The sequence below is a fragment of the Panthera onca genome, chromosome B1, assembly GCF_046562875.1.
Source record: "Panthera onca isolate mPanOnc1 chromosome B1, mPanOnc1 haplotype 2, whole genome shotgun sequence".
NCBI classification, from domain to species: domain Eukaryota; kingdom Metazoa; phylum Chordata; class Mammalia; order Carnivora; family Felidae; genus Panthera; species Panthera onca.
In genome coordinates, this window is record NC_138342.1 from 93,620,796 (window position 1) to 93,640,879 (window position 20,084).

Here is a 20,084-nt window from a genome sequence, read left to right on the forward strand (position 1 = left end):
TCCAAAAACAATGAGTCACAGCCACTTTCTCACCATAACTGTTTCTCCTTCCACCTCACTTATTCAACCTCTCCCCCCAAGCAGCACTTTGCCTTCATTAGACCACCAACTCAGTAATGCCTCTATCACAGCTCTTCCAATACAGAAATAATCTCCTTTCTTCATTTTCCCATCATCCAGGTATAGCACGCCTAGCAGAATCCAATCATCATGAACACCTGAAACCTAAGATCTAGATTCCAAAAGTAAAACCAAATGACACATATAACAAAAAAGTTACATTGATGGAAAGAGGAGGAAAAAAAATAAAAGGCAAAGCTTGATCCTACTCAGCTTTATATTCTGCCCCTCCTAACTGAGCATCTTCAAGATCCATCCCAATACATTTTTTTGTTTGCTTGTTTTCGTTCTGATTCCCGCTAGTAAATATGAGCCATAGCCTACATATACGTCTCCTGAAGAGGTAGTAGTTCCATAGAGAGACCATGTTGAGGCCTGGCTCCATCAGCTAATAAATAAATTAAATAAATAAATAAACAAACAAACAAACAAATAAATAAATAAATAGTATGTATATATGTATGTAGTGAAAGATCCTGAGGAGAATAAACATCTTTTTCAAGAAATACATTTCAGATAAGGTTTTTGCCTGCATGCAGCAGGACACTACTGGCCTCTAACAAGGGGGAGGTGAGTTAGCCAGACTGGGGGATTCACGGGAATCTGTGGGTTTGTGGTTCTCAAGAGCATCTACCCAAATGTCCCCATTCCACGATTTTGTCTTTACCAGGGGATACTAGCTGGGACTATGAATCCAGTCTCTTGTAACTCTGCCAGTCTCACAATCAAATTTCAGGCCTAATTTTCATCACAGGTGGCTCTGTGGTTGTAGGAGATGAGGCTCTCTTTAAATGCTACTCTGTAAGCTCTTTAGTCTTCATGATGTACCTTGGTAGTTGGCTGCCCTGAACCTGTCATTCTTGTCTAGCGAAACTTCTGTAGCAGTTAACAACTGCAAATCATCTCCACTATTGTTATAAGAAACACTGACCCCCTCATATCTTTAACTGCTAAAGCAATCACATAAACCAGTGCCTCCTTTTTCTTCTGTGTTCCATCCTTGTTTCCTAACTACTACAATGTGAAAATTCAGTCATATAGTAAGATACAAAGTGAATATATCAATACATTGTGTATGTAAAAATAATAATCAATCAGAAGATATAATCAGAAAAACATTGCATTTATAATATTTTTTAAAGCTTAGCAAATAAATTACGATTAGGTTCAGCTATATGCAACATAAAACTCAGTGTCTTAGACACACAAGTGGTTATTGTTTCATGTGCAAAGTCCAGTGGTCAGGGGTCCAAGACTAGAACAGCTGTTCCACAGATCACTAAGAGTCCTGGGCTCCTTCCTGGTGTCTGCTCTAACCATAGTGTCCCATTCTCACCACAAGAAAGAGAAAGGAGAACATACCTTCCCACTTAAAAAACACTCCTCAAAATTGCATATACCACTTCCACTTACATCCCTTTGTCCAAAACTTGGTCAGTGGCCAGGCTTATCTGCAATGGAGGCTGTGAAATGAGGCAGACATGTGCCAGCTAAAATTCAGGGCTTCCACTGCAGGGAAACAAGAGGAGAAATAATATTAGGGGACAATTAGCAGTCTCTATTACACATAGGAATGTTTAAGAAGAAAAATGTAAGATCTAGAAAGAAATACTTTTAAATTGCCTGAGAGATACATAGGATCTGAACAAATGAAAAAGCACGTCATGTTCTTGGGTAAACAACAGGAAAATTTGCCTTGATAATCCACAAATAAGTTGTAATAGCCATGAATTTTAATGCCTCAAACACTATAACGAAAACGTGTATGAAATAAGACTGTTAAATATATGAGTAAATGACAGAAACACAGTTATAGTAAAAAATAATAACCTTTGGCAGATCAAATAAATTAAAATAAGGTCACGATTATTTTTAACACTAGACTAAATGATATCCAGATGTCAGCTAAGGTCATCTTTCTGTCAAAAATAAAATTGGTAAACACCCCCATTACACATCAGGCAAAAGTTCCTCCCCACCACTTCTGGGAATTCCCATGTCTTCCCTTCTCAAAATTCCCTCCAGCCTTGTTCTTGCCCTCTCAACCTCATTAGATTCTTGCCTTCTGTTTCATTCTACTTTATTCACTGTGCATTGGCCCAGACATGGTACACAGACCCTTTTCTTCATTTATCTAACAACAGCTCACACAGGCCTTTTTGTATGTATGGTCAATGTAAGTGAAAGTTTGGGGCAGTAAAGTAGAATTACAACCCTGATGAGCAGATTATGTATACTAGACAGCCTGTTCTTAAAAGTCATTAGAGTTTGGCTATCCCACCACTGTGAATTTCACCCACTTTTCTAGTAAATCTAGCTTCTTCCCTTGTCACATAGCTCTGCTTCCCCCAGGAAAAGTGCCCAAACATTTCCCTGTTGCTCTGTTTTCAGGTCTACTTCATTTTGCCTTATCTCAGAAAATAACACACTCTCTCTCTCTCTCTCTCTCTCTCTCTCTCTTAAAGATAGCTCCAACAATTAGCTCAGGTAGAACGTATCAGAAGGGTTACAATATCAACGTAATTTCCATCATGCTCTATAAAGTAACACCTAATAAATAATGATGCACTGCAGCCAGCTTGTACTGGCTCACAAGGGACATTTATGTGAGGGGTGCCTGGGTGGCTCAGTTGGTTAAGTGTCCAACTTTGGCTCAGGTCATGATCTCAATTCCTGAGTTTGAGCCCCGCTTCGGGCTCTGTGCTGTCAGCTGAGAGCCTGGAGCCTGCTTCAGATTCTGTGCCTCCCTCTCTCTCTCTCTCTGTCCCTTCCCCACTCATGTTCTGTCTCTTTCTCTCTGTCAAAAATAAATAAACATTCAAAAAAATTTTTTTAAAGACAATTATGTGGATTTCTTTCCTACTCCCCATTTACTGACTTCATATCCAGAGGTCGAAATCCACATAGTGTAAGTATTTACACCTTGGAAGTTGGAAAACACTACAAATATCATTGTTTTTGTTTCAGTTTGGGTTTTTTTCCTGTGATTTTCTGTTTTGTTTTGTTCTGTTCTTGATTTTTTGTTTGCTTATTTTGAGGACACATTTATCAGCACAACACAGCATATAGTCTAGAAAGCTCTGTATTTAATGCGTAAACAAAGATTTTTTTTACTCCCTCCCAAAAGAACCAGCTTAACCCTCCAGGGCAGAAATAAGAGCAGGGCAAGAACACTAAACAACAAGATGATTCCACTGCTTGGATTCGACACAGACCACAGGAATACAATACTCTGCCTTATTCTAGTGCATGATTTTCTCCATGCAACAATATTGAGTGGAACTGTTCAGGCAACATGGATATGCAACTGTATAATCTATTAATTTGTTACGTATACTAACCTTACTAGAGTTCAAATTTGAGGACAAAGAGAAGCTATTATATCACATCATAAAGAGAGGCTCTGGTCATCAATATCTCTGATCTAATGAAAAACAGAAAAATCAGCCTACTATCCTCATCCAGGTCCCATCCCCACCACACCATACCCCAACCACCTATATAAGGAGTTGACTTGAGAGAAAGAAGGAAAGACTGTTGAAGTCATTGGGCTTTTGGTATATGTAGTATTCATGGGAAAATGCACTTCCACAGCACTCAAGTCAAGATGCCAGGAGGGGATTCTCTCAGAAACTGTTGAATAGAAATATTTAGTCCCTCCAGAATGGGCAAGTTGGCCTTGGATTGAGGGAATGACTATCTGCCAAGACTTGATGACTTGCCCCTACAAATTAAAGAGAGATGATAACAATAGAATAGCAAAGACATCATTTGCTCTTCTAAGGGTGGATGAATTCTTATAGATCCAAGGGACACCAGAAAAGGAACTAATCTTGAGATCTTTTAGCCAGTACCTCATCCAAGAAGGCTGCCCTCCAGGTTAAGGGACTACAGCATGGAGAGTCTATAATGTACACCACTGTGGATGGGAACTGGGTAGAAGAAATTAGAAGTGTGTATGCAAGAGAAGATGCCCCATGCCAGAGAAATGAACTACAGGAAGATCTCATAGGATGGTGTAAAGAACTCACACATGCGCCTCCACTGAGAGAGTGCCTTTCACACGGAAAGGCCACCATCACCAGCCTGTCAGGATTAACCTGAGGAGCAGCATAAACCAGCACAAGCCAACAAAGAGGGAAGCACAACTCTACCTGGTTAAAACAGATAACTTTTCAGTCCATTTTTCCACTTGTCTAGATGAGAGGGTGAAATAAGAGGGTACAAGAACTGCTCGTGTTAATCTCCCACTTAAAGACCCATGAATCATGACTTTAAGAAGTGATGTGGTGAAGCAAAATTTTAGATCAAGTATGAAGGGATTTTTAAACTTGATTGGGTTGAGTTTTTAAATCGGAGAGTGTCCAAAGGTTATGGAATGTGTCTATGATACTCTTAAAGAATGAAGTGAAGAATTTGATAAATGTTGAAAGCCCTGATTAGAGAAAAATAAAATTTCATGTTTGTACTCCATCCAGTTGAGATCCACCTCTTAATAAACAGTGCTTATTTGGATTTACACAAAACAAAAACAAACCCAAACCTTCCTCCTTTATTGCCTTTTTCCTCTCTCCTCACAAATCCCTTTCAATGTTCCCTCACTGTGACAGACTCTCTGTTAGTTTATTCCAGTTCATGCCACTCTTCTGGATGCTGATAGTGGCCTCTCTGAATGAAAGGCATTGAAAAGAGTTGATCTCTCATGGACCTTCTTCATGTGTGAGTTCTCCACCCTATCCTGTGACTGTTCTCTGGCCCAGGTGATCAAGTCTGTACTTTCTGGTCCCTTCCCTGCCATGTATTCATATTATGGTAAATGGCTTGGTGTCCTAGGTTATCTCATCTGGAACCAATGGAATTTTTTCCCTTTATTTAGCAATTTATTTATTTGTAAAGTAGTATTTAAACCTAAATACATATTGGCACAAACTTCTCATCATTTTACTTCTCAACAAAGACAAGATGTCTAATTTCTCCCTCCATTCCCCTAAGTGCCAGCCCCAAGCCTCACCACTATTTGTCTGCGCAGTAATTTAGCTTTTCAAAAATCCAAAGATTAGATCATATGCTCTGATAAGCAAATGACCCGAAAGTTTGAGTTTAACATAGAAGAATTCATAGAAGCCTTGAAAGTTCAAGCTTTCCTTTCTCCTCCCATCACAATCTGTTTTCCCAATAAAATATATACCTCATTCTTGCCTCCTCTCACTCAGAAGGTAAAGGCTGTTACAGTTGTTTTATTTTGTTTTGGTTTGTTTTGAAAAAAGTTCCCCCTCCCAACATAATTAGGCATACTGGAGTGTGTGAATGTAGAGACAAGAAGCCAAATTCATTCTATAAACATACTTGAACTGAGGAATTGCATCAATAAAATATATTTTTTTAATATTTGACTTTGTGTCTCTAGGCCAGGCATGTGCTCTCCCCACCAACCTCATTGAAACCACTTCCTAATGAATTACACTTGGCCTTTGGGCACATTCATATCACTCACTTTATTTCTAAAGGTGTTTGGATTGATCTGAAACAAACGTGGAATATCTGGGTGGATGGATGGATGTTTCCCACTAACTGTGAATGTGCCTTCTTTTCAAGCATCCATAAAACATTTGTAAATATTGTTTCAAGAATGGGCAAATAAATCAGCAGAATATTAGAGACTATCTTAAAACCAATAAAATAAAAAAGATCATAATAGATAGAAAAGAACCATTGTAAACCAATGTATATAGATGAATTACTGAAAGGTTTTGGGGAAATTATACTTTTGAGGAACATATTAAGTTGGATCACAATTTTAAACTACCATCCATTAAAATAAATTTTATTTTAAAATAAAAGCAGAAAACAGATGGGAATAATGATGAACTGATCTTGTAGTGAATAAGCACTTTCTAAATATGGAAATAAATAGATTAGGAAGTGCTGGTTAAATTTATCTAGATAAAATTTGAGGCTCTCTGAAGAGCAGAATCTTATAAAATTGTAAGACAATTCAAACTGAGAATATTGTTTATATCAATAATGACAAACACATTTAATAGTACTTAAAAAACTCACTCAATACATTAAAAACTCACTCAAACTCATAATAATGAACAAATACTATGAATATAAAAATTAGAGAAGGTAGCATATAAGTGACTAATAAAATATGAAATAAAATATGAAATATAAAATAAAATATAAAAACTTTTATATTTAGATTTAGCTAGCTGGACTCAGAGAAATCCCCATTAAAACAGAAAGAACCATTGTTTATGTTGTCTAAGTTGTCCTGTTTTAAAGATAATAGTGCTGCCATGAGTGTGGTGAGGACTTCACACACATACTTATAGGTAAGGATAAACTGGTATAAACTCTCTGGAAAATAGTTCAACAACATGTACAAATATTAACAAATATATTACTGCTTAATCTGAAGGAAATAGTCACAGGTTAGAATCAAGATTTATTTTGAAAGAAGTTCATGACAGGTTATCCATAAAAGCAAATATTGGAAACTACCTAATTTCCGATAACAGAAAAATAATTAAATAACTTTTAATAATATTAAATGACATGGTAAATGTTTTAAATATAATATTAGGTGCAAAAGTACATATATCAACTTATAAAATTCTAAATCATAAAAAAACACAAAGGAAACAAAACATCAACATTAATTATATTGAGATTGTATAATTATAAAGTTTTATTTTCTTCTAAAATCTATTCGGTATTTTTCTGAATTTGGTAAGTGTATATTATAAACATTTTATAAAGTGTTTGATAAAGCATTGAGTATATTTTTCAACCATCTGGAAATCTAATGAAAATACAGCTTTATATCACAGTGGGTTTGGGGCTGCTGTCGCACCACAAGAGTTCAAATCCAAAGCATCTATTACAAGCCTAAGAGTTAGAGACAGTAGAGGGACAAGGAATTTTCTTGCCCTTAAAAAGTGTCCAGTCATGGGGCGCCTGGGTGGCTCAGTCGGTTAAGCGGCCGACTTCACCTCAGGTCATGATCTCGCAGTCTGAGTTTGAGCCCCGCGTCGGGCTCTGTGCTGACAGCTCAGAGCCTGGAGCCTGTTTCAGATTCTGTGTCTCCCTCTCTCTGACCCTCCCCCGTTCATGCTCTGTCTCTCTCTGTCTCAAAAATAAATACATGTTAAAAAAAATTTTAAATAAAAAGTGTCCAGTCTAATGAAGGAACAGACAAGACGGTCAACTAGTAGAACACAATATGCTAAGTGCTATAACTGAGGCATTCACAGCAGCCAGTGCAAGTACAGTTGAAAAACAGCGAATTCAGCCTAGAGGAGGGTGTTGGAAAAACCTCCACAAAGAACGTGCCCTTTGATCTGAATCATTCTTCTTCCTCATTCTTTTCTTCTTACAGTAGTTTAGAGATCAAGGAGACATAGTAAAAACATAGAGCCTTCAGACTGCCAACAAGGTCTCATTATGAGGGATTCTTAAAATCAACTGGAGAAAGGTTATTTATTCTTACTATCTTGAATCTGAAAAATCTAAGGCCTCTTTCTAATAAATTGAGGAGGAAAATATCCCCCAATGGAATCAGAAATTGGTGACCTTGAGTACTTTGCTGCATGTCAGACGTGGGACTGAGATCCTAGGAGCAGGATGTGGCAAAGAGAGATACTCCTCTTCAAGAAGGGACAGGCTTCCTGGCTGCAAGCTATGGAATGTAAGACTGACAGCCTCCAGCCATTAACTATACCAGGGGCTATCCCAGCTTTCCAGCTGAGGTCACTCTTATCTGAGGACAGAGGAAGACAATCTAACCAATGCCTGACCCAAATAGGGATATAAGAAGCTGGCCATTTTCATCCAATATGGGATCCTCTAAGGGCACTTGCTGCTCCAGACCTGTCTGTTGAGCTTCATCAGGTCAGCATCACAGTCAGATAGCTTCCCCTTGTCCATTTCTGCCTCTTTCCTTCTTTCCTTCCCCTTTTGCACTCCTATTTGGTCTCCATATCTGCTTCCCAGAGAATCCAATATCACAAGGTAGGTGAGTCAAGAAGGCCCAGGGAAGTGTGGGCAAAGAAGAAAAAAGGAACAGAACCAGAAGGAAAAATGAATTTGGTCTCCATGACACTAACTGGGCCAATAGCAATATAGTTTTCTTTGTGGTAATGTCCTCTAGGCTGTTGTGGATATTAAAAAGCACACAAGAAGCACAGTGAGATGCAGCATATACACCAATTAGGAGGAATTAGAACATTAGGAAACCGTTGTCAATTGGTTGGCTTGGGTGAATAAAAAAGAAAACAATTGAGACATTGAGACATGGCAAGAATTAACTCTGGAAAGTTGGAAGGTAGGCCATGGAGAATACTAATGTACTTTATGTAAAATAAATGAACATCTTTCCTTTCAGCTTTCTTAAATATAGTTTTTGACTTCCATTATTTTTGTGGTCTTATGAGAAGACAATAGAATTATAACATGAAAACTCAAAGTGAAATGTATTGATATTGATATCATAGTTACAGTGAATATTGGAAATAAGATAAAATGTTAGAATATTAGCTCCGGTAATCACAAAAAAAGGTGGCAATATGAGCACATATAAGATTTAGTTTAGATAGGTACTGAAAGGTTTTTATCACCAGTGTGCTTTCAGACAATAACAGTTTCTCTGTGATGTGGTCTCTTCCAGATCAAAGTTTCCAAATATCTTTACAAAAGCTATATGTAACCACCTATCCAGAGAGCTCTTCTTTTCTGTGACATAAGTTTGCCTTTCAGACATGTCACAATCACTTAACCATGACTCACAACCACTTTGTATGGACAGCTACATCAAATTGACTATGGTTTACAAGGCCTTGGAACTAGGCTAGTTCCTCATGGCCTTTCCTTCACTGTTATGTATCACAAAATGACAAGATAGTAAGTACATAAATTCATTTTGTTTCAGGTGTTACAAAGAACAGAAGAGCTAAAAGAGTCTGCAAGGTATTCTCCTAAATGGGTATTTTCCAGTGATATCCCACGGTCCTCACTGGTTGACACTGCTCAATAAAACATTCCTAATACAAATGTCTGTGTCCATGGTAATGACTCAAATGAGCTTAAGCTGAGAATTGCTTGAAAGCAGGGGGTTTGTCTTATTCTTTGTACCTGTAGTGCCTAGTGCAACCAATAGAAAGCAATTTCTGATTTTTGTTTTAGCTCTGAAAAATCAGAAATCTCCTCTCTGAAACTATATCAACATGCATTGTCCCAATGACTATGCTCATGAGCTAGCAATGGAACTGAAAAGGAAAAAAAAAAAAAAAAAAAAAAAAAAAAAAAAAAAAAAAAAAAGCTGCATAAAGTTCATTATAATTAAATGTCCCAAAAGAATCCATCCTCAGTGGCTTTCTCTCATCCAGTCATTCATGGTTAGCCCCTACAAAGCCTGACAGGCGATTGGCCCAGCAAGAACTTCTTATGTGTTGATGGTTACCATTTGTAAATACACTGCATTTCCTTAGAATTTCTAAGGAATAACTAATAACTAGGAATTAGAGTAACTAGGAATTAGAATAACTAATGAAATGAAAGTTTTGCAGTTGTGTGTTTATTACCAAATAGGTTGAAACTGTCAGCCTTGATTTATTTTCTACTAAAGTCATTTTAGGGGCACCTGGGTGGCTCAGTCGGTTAAGCGGCTGACTTCATGACTTCAGCTCAGGTCATGATCTCGCAGTCTGTGAGTTTGGGCCCCGCGTCGGGCTCTGTGCTGACAGCTCAGAGCCTGGAGCCTGTTTCAGATTCTGTGTCTCCCTCTCTCTGACCCTCCCCCGTTCATGCTCTCTCTCTGTCTCAAAAATAAATAAATGTTTAAAAAAAATTTTTAAGTCATTTTATAGCATTTTTCTGCCTTGATTGGGATTATCTTCAGTTCAATCAATATAAATGACAAAATAAATCAAAGAAAAACAACATAGATAAGCTTAAGTTACCAAAGAAAATAAAAATTAAAAACGTGAGTGCCAGTTGAGTTGCTTTCCTTTTCTGTTTCTCCACCTACTCTTCTCCTTTCTGCAAGGACTTCTATGAATGATACCGAACAGATTCTTGCACTAATGCCTTGACTCTTGCTCCTTAAGAGCATGAGCAGGAATCACAGTTGTACAGATTTTGTAAAGGTTTTATCTGAGAGCTTAGCTAGAGATTCAAAATAAAAAACAACAATATTTTTTAGAAATATAAATATAGAATCACCTTAGTAGGTTTTTGATATTTATGTTCATACTCCTTCATTAACCACATGACAGCTGGCCATAAATATGTATGCTACTATGGACCAAAATTCAGAATAAAATTTATAGACCGTCTCCAACTTCCAATGGTTTGACTTATTATTTTTTGAATGTGGCATGGTATGAAAGCTCTATGTATACAGTAGAAACCATAATTTGATTTCTGAATTTTAACCTTTTCCTGAGATAGTGACATACAATATAATACTTTCAAGTGACGCTGAGCAGAAGCAGCAAGCCAAAGCTCCAATCAGCCGCGTAACCACAAGGGTAAACAACTGATACACTTAAAACCACTCTGCACCCATACAACCATTCTACTTTTCATTTTCAGCACAGTATTCAATAAATTATGAGATATTCAACGCTTTATTATAAAATAGGCTTTGTGTTAGATGGTTTTGCCCAACTGTAAGCTAATGTGTTATGAGCATGTTTAAGATAGTTTAGGTGAAGCTGTAATGCCGTAATGTTTAGTAGATTAAGTGTATTAAATGCGTTTTCAGGTTATGATTTTTTTAGATGTATATTTATTTTTGAGAAAGAGAAAATGCAGGGCAGTGGCAGATGGCGAGTGAAACAGAGGATCCCAAGAGGGCTCTGCGCTGACAGCAGAGAGCCCTATGTGCAGTTCAAACTCTTGAGCAGTGAGATCATGACCTGAGCCCAAGTCGGATGCCTAACCTACTGAGCCACTCAGGTGCCCCCAGATTATGATATTTTCAACTTCAATGGGTTTATGGAGACATAACCTCATCGAATGTCAGGAAGATCTGTAGTTATATCTGAAGCAAGGAGGCTAACAAGCAAAGCTTTATTTGAGAAATCCTCTTGTTAACTCATCAAAGTTTAATGAAAATTGTGAAATTAGCTACTGTTCCCTTTGACATTTTTCCCAATTCAGAAAGAATCATCTCCCTTTGATCTATCCGTTGTTCCCTTTAAAACAAATTATTGCATTTTCTATTACTAAAATAGTATATCTCCTCTAGACAACATTTAACATGGGAAAATGCTATTTACCTCTGGTATCAGTTAATTATATTATATTGATACATTTATATGACTCCCTCCCCAGAATATAAATTCTTCTAGCCAGAAACAGAAACTTTGAGACTACAGTGACATAAAGAGTGAAGAGCATTATATTAGAGGCACAACATTCTCTCAATGTAATAAATGATTTAGGTAAGGATTATTAAAAAGAGCTAAAAGCATCGGGTGACATGTAGTTGTATTATTTGTGAACAAATAATAATTTAAAAAACAAAACCACAAATTCACAACCAGAGCTATTTACTTATATTTTTGTTATTTTCTCCTAATTTTTAAAAATATTATTCTTTCTGTATCATTTTTCTAAGTTGGAAAATAATTCTAAAAAATTTTGATAAAAAAAATTCTAACATTCAAAAAGCCCAGAAGAATCAAACTAATAAATCTTAACTGGTAGAAATGAAGACATTATAAGAAGATATTACATAAAGCCGGACAACTTATTGTCATCACTAAAATTGTGATGCTCACTAATCCTCTTCCTTGTAATTTTAACCTTCCACTATTTAGAAAGCAAGATCTTGGGGCACCTGGGTGGCTCAGTTGGTTAAACGTCCGACTTCTGCTCAGGTCACAATGTCTCAGTTTAGAGTTCGAGCCCAGCATCAGGTTCTGTGCTGACGGCTCAGAGCCTGAAGCCTGCTTCAGATTTTGTGTCTCCCGCTCTCTCTGCCCCTCCCCCGCTCGCGCTCTCTCTCTCTCTCTCTCTCTCTCTCTCAAATAAACATTAAAAAATTTTTAAAGAAAGCAATATCTTCACTATAAGAGGAAAGAAATAAAATATGCAAATAAAGTAGGCAAAGAAGAGCCATGTAATATTAAATGAAAATTGGTAATATCAGTATGAGCTCAAGATTTTTTATATTTGTTCTCTAGCTCTGTTCACTGGATGGATATAGAAACAATGACATCTCTTAAATAATGAGCACATTTTGTGACCAGATCTTGTATTCTAAACACCATTCTCCACTGAAAGAAAATAGAGAAATTTGGAGAAATGCTTATTCAGGCAATAAACTGGGAAAAATATAAAGTTAATCTAAGAAATCATGTTGAACTATAAATAAAAGTGCTCAAAGACTAGTGAGGTTGTGTTAGTTATCCATTGGTATAAGTTACTCCCACACTTAGGATGTAAAAACAATAAATATTTATTATCTCACAGTTCTGTGATTCCAAAACACGAGGACAGCTTAGCTGGGTCCTCTGGCTTAAGGTCTCTCAAAAGGCTGCAATGAAGTTTTCAGCCAGGCTGCAGTCCCCCTAGGCTCATATGAAAGAAGAGCTACTTTTAAACTCATTCATGTGGCTGTTGACAAATGCTTCTTCATTGCCTGTTATACTGAAAGCTTAAGTTTCTTGCTGGCTGTTGATCAGAAGGCATTCTCAATTTCTAGCCATGTGGGCTTCCTCATAGGGAAGCTGACAACATTGTGTCTGGCTTCCATTAGCATAAGCAAACAAGAAAGAGAGGATAAGCAAGACAGAAGCCACAGGCTTTTCATAACCTAATCTTAGACATGACATACCATCACTTTTGCCCTTCCTGTCTGTTAGAAGTCAATCACTATGTCCAGCCCATATTGAAGGGGAAGGATTATATAAGGGCATGAATATTTAGGCAGGGACCATTGGGAGACATTCTAGTGGCTACCTATCACATAGATCATATCTGCAAAGGAACAAACTTGAATGAGTTCAAATTGAATAGGCTATTTAGGGAAATTTGATCATCAATAAAAATAACATTGATAATTGATTATGATACAATGAATTTTTAAAAAGTCTATAGTTATTAGAAAAGGTAAAGGACAAAAAAGAATTTTAAAATGAGGGAAATGTATTATTTGAACTCAGATTGTCATTTTAAACAGGAAATCTAGACTTTTTTTTTTTGAAAAGTCACATTATCTTCAACAATTCTATATTGCACCCAGTTTCCATGGAAAGGTTACATGTATTTGATCCAATAAAAATTTTGGTCTATGTCTTTAAAAAAAAAAAGAAGAAAGGAAAAGAAAAGGCGATGAGTGGAGAGGAAGAACAGTCTTACTTATAAAAGAGTGCCAAGTAACAAATTTGGAAGAAATTAGACATTTAGAAAATCATCATTTTATGTTCCCTCAATGTAATAAATGATTTAGGCAAGGATTAATAAAAAAAGCTAAAAGCATTGGGTAACATGTAGTTATATAACAAGTGAGTTACATAGTGCCAAAATATCATCTAATATATTAAATGTTAATTTAAAAGATCAAAAGTACACTTTTTTCAATACTAATTCTGGTGGTCTGCACCTCACCCAATAGTGAGACAACTTTGTTATATGCCTCCTGATACAATGTTATACAAACAATGGATCACCTATGAAATATTCCTGCCATGAAGTTTTGAACTTAATATAGCCAACCTTTTTGACCACAAATCCAAATTACAGGAAAAACAATGGGTAGAGGCGCCAATTAAATGACACCATGAGGAAGCAATCAGAAAAATCTAGAATGTGTGACATCTAAGAGAAAATTACCCTGAACTCAAAAGTCACTCTCATGGGGTAAAAATAACAGAGGAGCCCTGTCCTAGTAAGACTAAATAGACATAAAAACTAAATGCAATGTGTGAACCCTGACTGGATTGTACATAGGAAAAAAATATATTGCTTAAGTCTCTGGGGGATGCCATCCATACAGGTCACAGACACATAGTAGTAGTATATACAATGGGGTTTATTGAGTGAAAGGTTTAAAGCAGAAACAGAAGAGAGTTTGCAGTCCCCATAATTTTTATAATCTCACAGTTTTGGTTGGGCATAGATAAGTGTCTGGCCAATGTGAAGTAGAGAGGAGCCTTTCTTTATCGATTAAGATCTACATATTTATATAGCATAGGTGAGGCATAAGTGATCTGTGCAACAGAACTGGAAGCCTCTAGGATCAGGAAGTAGATTCATTAGAAAAATGGAGGCTCCAAAGGCCAGTGTCTGGTATCAGCCTCATCTTCCATGGAACTAACTTAAACTGAGACTTGCGGAGGAATTCTCATTAGGAGATCATTGGAAAAATTTTTAAATAAGCTTGATATAAATAAAATTGCTGAACTGATGTAAAATTTCTTAAGTGCGATAACAGTTTTATAGTTATATATGAGAAAGTTCTTTGTTCTTAGAAAGTGCATGCTGAAGTATCCAGAGGTAAAATATCATGTCTACAACTAATTTATAAATAGTAGGTGTATGGAGAGAAAGAGAGAGAGAGAGAGAAAGAGAGAGAGAGAGAGAGAGAGAAAGAGAGAGAGAGAGAGAAACAGAGACAGAGACAGAGACAGAGACAGAAAAAAAGAAAGAAAACTAAAATGTGGCAAAATGTTAGCAATTGCATAATCCAGGCAAAGGATATGTGCTGGTGTTTATACTGCTCTGAAGTTTTGAAAATTTCAAAATGAAAAGTTGAGGGGAAAGAAGGATTATCTTCTTTTATTTTTTAAGTTTTTCATTTAATTATAGTTGACACACAGTGTTAAATTAATTTCAGGTGTACAACATAGTGACTCAACTTCTCTATATATCATGCTATACTCACAAGTGTAGTTACTCTCTGTCACCATACATTGCTATTATAATATCATTAACTATATTCCAGATTCTGTGCCTTTATACCCATGACTTACTTATTTCATATCTGGAAGGCTGTATCTCACACTCTCCTTCACCCATTTTTCCCATCTCCCCACTTCCCATCCCTCTGGCAATAATCAGTTTTTTCTCTGTATTCATAGATCTGATTCTGATTTTGATTCTTTTTTTAGATTCCATATATGAGTAAAATCGTATGGTATTTGTCTTTCTCAGTCTGACTTATTTCACTTAGTATAATATCCTCTAGGTATCTTGTTACAAATGGCAAGATCTCATCCTTTTTTATGGTTGTGTAAGGATCCATTGTGTGTGTGTGTGTGTGTGTGTGTGTGTGTGTGTGTGTGTGTGTTACCCCACATCTTCCTTATCCATTTGTCTATTGAGAGACATTTAGGTTGCTTTCACATCTTGGCTATTGAAAATAATGATGCAATAAACACAGGGTGCATATATCTTTTTGAATTAGTGTTTTTGTTTTCTTTGGGTAAAAACACAGTAGTAGAATTATTGGATCATATGGTAATTCTATTTTTAATTTTTTGAGAAACCTAAGTGAGAATTGTCTTAATTCTTAAGTAAATTAGAAGTAAATTTACAAACAATATAAAAACATGCTCTTCTAATTTAAAAAGTCAGTAATCTAGACACAGGCTAGACTGTTGGCTCCAAATAACTTCTGGAAGCCAGACTAAATTATTCAAGATGAGTTTGTACCTAGAACAATGAAATGAGGACAAGTAATATGCCCATGGGAAAATTTTATATAGGTCATTTTGAATCTCTTGTTATTTATAATTTAAAATTTATTTATTATACATAGTTTGTATATTAGCTACTTGATTGCATAGGCTATGACATTAAGACAGCAAATTTTGGAGCAAAATCCACTATCATTTAAAAATATTCCTCTTAACTATAATAATGTTTATTCCTCTAATACAGTATCCCTTTCCTTCTACTTATTGCTAATATATCGCTTGTTAAACTAAGGCTTTTTGTTGAATAACATAAAATACTGGTCAAATAAACAAATTAAGGGAATAAAAGAATAGTCTTTTACTTGCTGCTATTCTCTGGCTTTCTATAAATATTTCTTCAGTACCTGCAATTAAAGCAGATATTATTGTCCTACTTAACTTCTCTACAATCACCTCCTTCTCTCTATTATCCAATAAACACCTGCTCAATTAAATATTTGAGCTACTTATGAAATAGAAACCACATTTTCCCCTCATTCTTTTCCTGATATTTATATGTGTTTTCCATTTACCTTTAAATCATAAGATAGTACCCAACACCGAAACTGGAAGAAGAGACCCATTAGAATCAAATCTAGTTATACATTTGAAGTTTGCTAAGATAGTATTAATTAGACACTGGAATAAGACACCTACATTATTTCTTCACTGTGAGAAATTTAATAAATCTAAAAGTCTAAGTTTTAGAAAAGGAGAACTAGTTAAACTGTTAATCACCATAGCCTTCAGAGAATAGCAGTGCAAATTCTCTACATAAGTTGATACAAGATTAAAATATGGATTTGTTTTAGACTATTTTGACATATCATTCTGAAATTAAGAAAACATAAATTATGTAAATTAACATATATAACAGTTTAAATTAAATGGTACAAAAATAAACAGAAAACTTAGAGTGACATCATCAAGATGGTAACATAAGTCATTCCTGACTTGATTCCCCCTCACAAAAACAACTAACATCTACTGAAGAGCAAGACACTGAGAATCCTAGAAGATGGGGATGGGTCTGAGGTACCACCCCCACACCAGAGACCAAGACAGACTGCATTAGAAGGGTAAGAGAAGCAGCTACATGTTGACCACATAGCCCCATCCCCAGGACAGCACAGCACCACATGGAGAGGTCTCCCCTGATCCTTCAGTTCCTCCAGCTACTGAGGGTAGCTCCTGTCCTCCAGACAAGATAATCAGCATCATGGGTCACTTTGTGGGAGGCTCCACTCTGATATTGCACTATGGGGACTGTAGGGAAATCTGTAGGACCCCGCCACTGGGAATCTGACTGTGACAGAGAAGGGAGGAGGGGCTTGCAAAAACAAGCAATGGATCTTGGCAGACCAAGTTCATATCTGCAATGCCCTTGTGGTAATCCCAATCAGCAGCTTTGTTCATCTGCAAAATCAAGCTGGGGATACTCTGACCAGGGAACTCATTGGGGTATGGATCTACGTAACAGATCCTCAAGTGGGTTTTGACAGCCCTAGAGTCCATTTGGCCCACACCCAGGCAAGGTGCTGAGTCACAGCCTCACATGCTGTGGAAAGTGCCCCCATCAGACCAAGAGGGCTAGTGACAACTCCTAATAGCTATGCAGCCCAGTGATACTCAAGCTGAGAGGCAGATAAGCAGAGCTGATTACCCTCAGAGCAAAGCCAATACTGGGTATGGAAGCTTCCCAGACTATGCAAAGGCAGAGGGATTAATTCATAGCCAAGGCTGAGGGTAGCTCCTGGTTCCTCCCAAATAGAGAGCTTGTAGCCTGGACTAGCCCTGCAGCTCCCATACAGAGCTGAGATATTGTCACACCAGTAGCCTGGAGTGGCCCTCACGCTCCCAGAAGAGGGAGCTGAGACATTGTTCCACCTCCTTGGAGGGTGCCATCTAGCCCCATCTAAACAGAAGGGCTAGTGACAATACCTCAAAGCTATTCAGCTCAGCAGCACTGAAGCCAAAAGAATAGACAGAGCCAACAGTTTGCAGAGCAAAGCCAGTGACCTTCTTCAAGGGAACTTGGGAACTTCAAGGGAACCCAGGGAACTTGGGATGTGGGTTGGCTTTAGTTAAGACAACAAACAAAGAGCTTTTCCAAATTTTTAGAGATGCTTCTGCTGTACCCCGGGGGCGGGGGGTGGGGGGAATCTACTTTGTAGCACCACTCATTGCTAAGTACAGCCTTCAGCCTGTCCCACGAAGCAACCCAACCAGAGCACATGGGAAGAGATGTAGCCAATTAAGCAGCCCTAGGTACAGTGGCACTTGAACAAAGAACACTGCACATGGCTTCCCCAGTCTGTAGAGCAAAACTAGTGGCTTCATGTGACCAGAGAATTCAGTGCACACTCAGGCCTGATTTGGGCCCCCAATGAATTGTACAGGCCCTAGACCCTGTACTAGTGCTCTCCCCAGGCAGAGAAGATAATTCATATCCCCATCTATTACTGAGTATGGTGCCTGGACCTAACCATCTAGTACGCTTGACCAAAGAATTCAGACAACTATGGAGCTGATCCTATAGCCTCACTTGGTAGGGAGCAAAGTTAGCAATCCTATCCAGCAGCCAGTAACACACATTCCATCCCTGTCCTCAGAGCATGAACAGTTGCCTCACTGTTCATAGAGGCCATAATAAGAGGCCCTATTACCAGCAGACACACTGAAAAACCTAAACTGAGAAAATTGATGAAGAACTGTCTCTGCCAAAGTAACCTATAAAGTCTAGGGGAAAAAAGCTCTATTACTCAAATGTGCAGAGAGCAATGTAAGGAATCAAGGAAAAATTAGGTAAATATGAAACCACCAAAGGAAATTAACCAAGCTCCAATAACTGACCCTAAAAAAAATAGACATCTAATAAACAGTCAGACAAAGAATTCAGAATAATTATCTTAGGAAAGCTTAGCAAACTACAACAAAGCACAGAAAACTAAACAGTATTTAAAAAAAAACAATGCATAAAAAATAAGAAGTTTGACAAGAAAGTAGCAATCATCAAAAACAAAACAAAACGCAGAAATCTTAGAGTTGAAAAATACAATAACTGAACTGAAGAATTCAATAATTTCAAAAGCAGGCCAACCATGCAGAAGGAAGAATCAGCAACCCGGAAGATAGGATATAAGGAATTAGTTAGATGAGGGGGGAAAAAAAGCATGAAAACATGTGAAGAATGTGTATGGGAATTATAAGACACAATGAAAAGAAACAACATTTGCATTATGGGAATTCTAGAGAAAAAGAAAAAGGGAAAGATATAGAAAGTATATTGAAATCAAATAATAGCTGAAACTTCTCAGACTTGAAGAGAGATGAGCATCCAGCTCCATGAAGCCCAAAGGATACCAAATAGCTTGAACCTAAAAAGGGCCACACCAAGACACATTATAATTAAATCACGCAAAGTCAAAGACAAAACATTTTAAGAGCAGTAAAATAAAAGAGAATTTACATACAAGGGAACCCCACAAGACTATAGGTGGATTTCTCAACAGAAACTTTTCAGGCCAAAAGAGAAAGAAATTATATATTTAAAATTTGAAAGAAAATAGCTGTCAACGAAGAATTCTATACCCAGCAAAGTAGTCCTTCAGAAACAAATGAGGGATAAAGACCTCCCCAAACAAACAAAAGCTAAGGACGTTCATTACCACTAGATCTACCTTACAAGATATGCTAAAAGGAGTTCTATAAGTGGAAGTAAAATAACATTAACTAACTTCATGAAAGCACAAAAAGGTAGTAAAAATCTCACTGGTAATTGTAAACATATATCATAGTTAGATTCTGCAATATGGTAACAGAGGTGCAAAACTCACATACAACTCTAGTTTAAAAGTTAAAAAAAAAATGAACACAGAGGAGTGCCTAGATGGCTCAATCAATTGAGTGTCTGACTTCTGCTCAGGTCATCATCTCATGGTTCATGAGTTCAAGCCCAACATTGGGCTTTGCACTGACAGACTGGAGACTTCTTTGGATTTGTCTCCCTCTCTCTCTGCCCCTCCCATGTTCATGCTCTCTGTCTCAAAAATAAAATAAATATTAAAAAAAAATTAAATGAGCGCCACAAAAATAACCATAAATACAATAATTGGTTACTAGGGTCACAATAAATTTTTAAAAATGTGAATCATAACAGCAATAACCTAAATTGTGAGAGGGAGAAGTAAAAGTGTAAAGTATAATAACTTTATTGCAAGTTGAGTTGTTATTCATTTAGAATAGAGTGTCATTTTCTTAACACCTAAGACTTAA

The 20,084-nt window shown here is 37.0% G+C and overlaps 1 long non-coding RNA gene across 1 annotated transcript in view; it reads right to left on the reverse strand.

The window, feature by feature from the left end:
* Positions 1 to 1,571: 1,571 nt before the first annotated feature.
* LOC132692193 (uncharacterized) overlaps positions 1,572 to 20,084 on the reverse strand; it is a 321,863-nt gene continuing 303,350 nt past the window's right edge. Inside the window, exon 4 of the long non-coding RNA XR_009616226.3 lies at positions 1,572 to 1,629. This is a non-coding gene — a long non-coding RNA (uncharacterized LOC132692193). The remainder of the gene's footprint in view (positions 1,630 to 20,084) is intronic.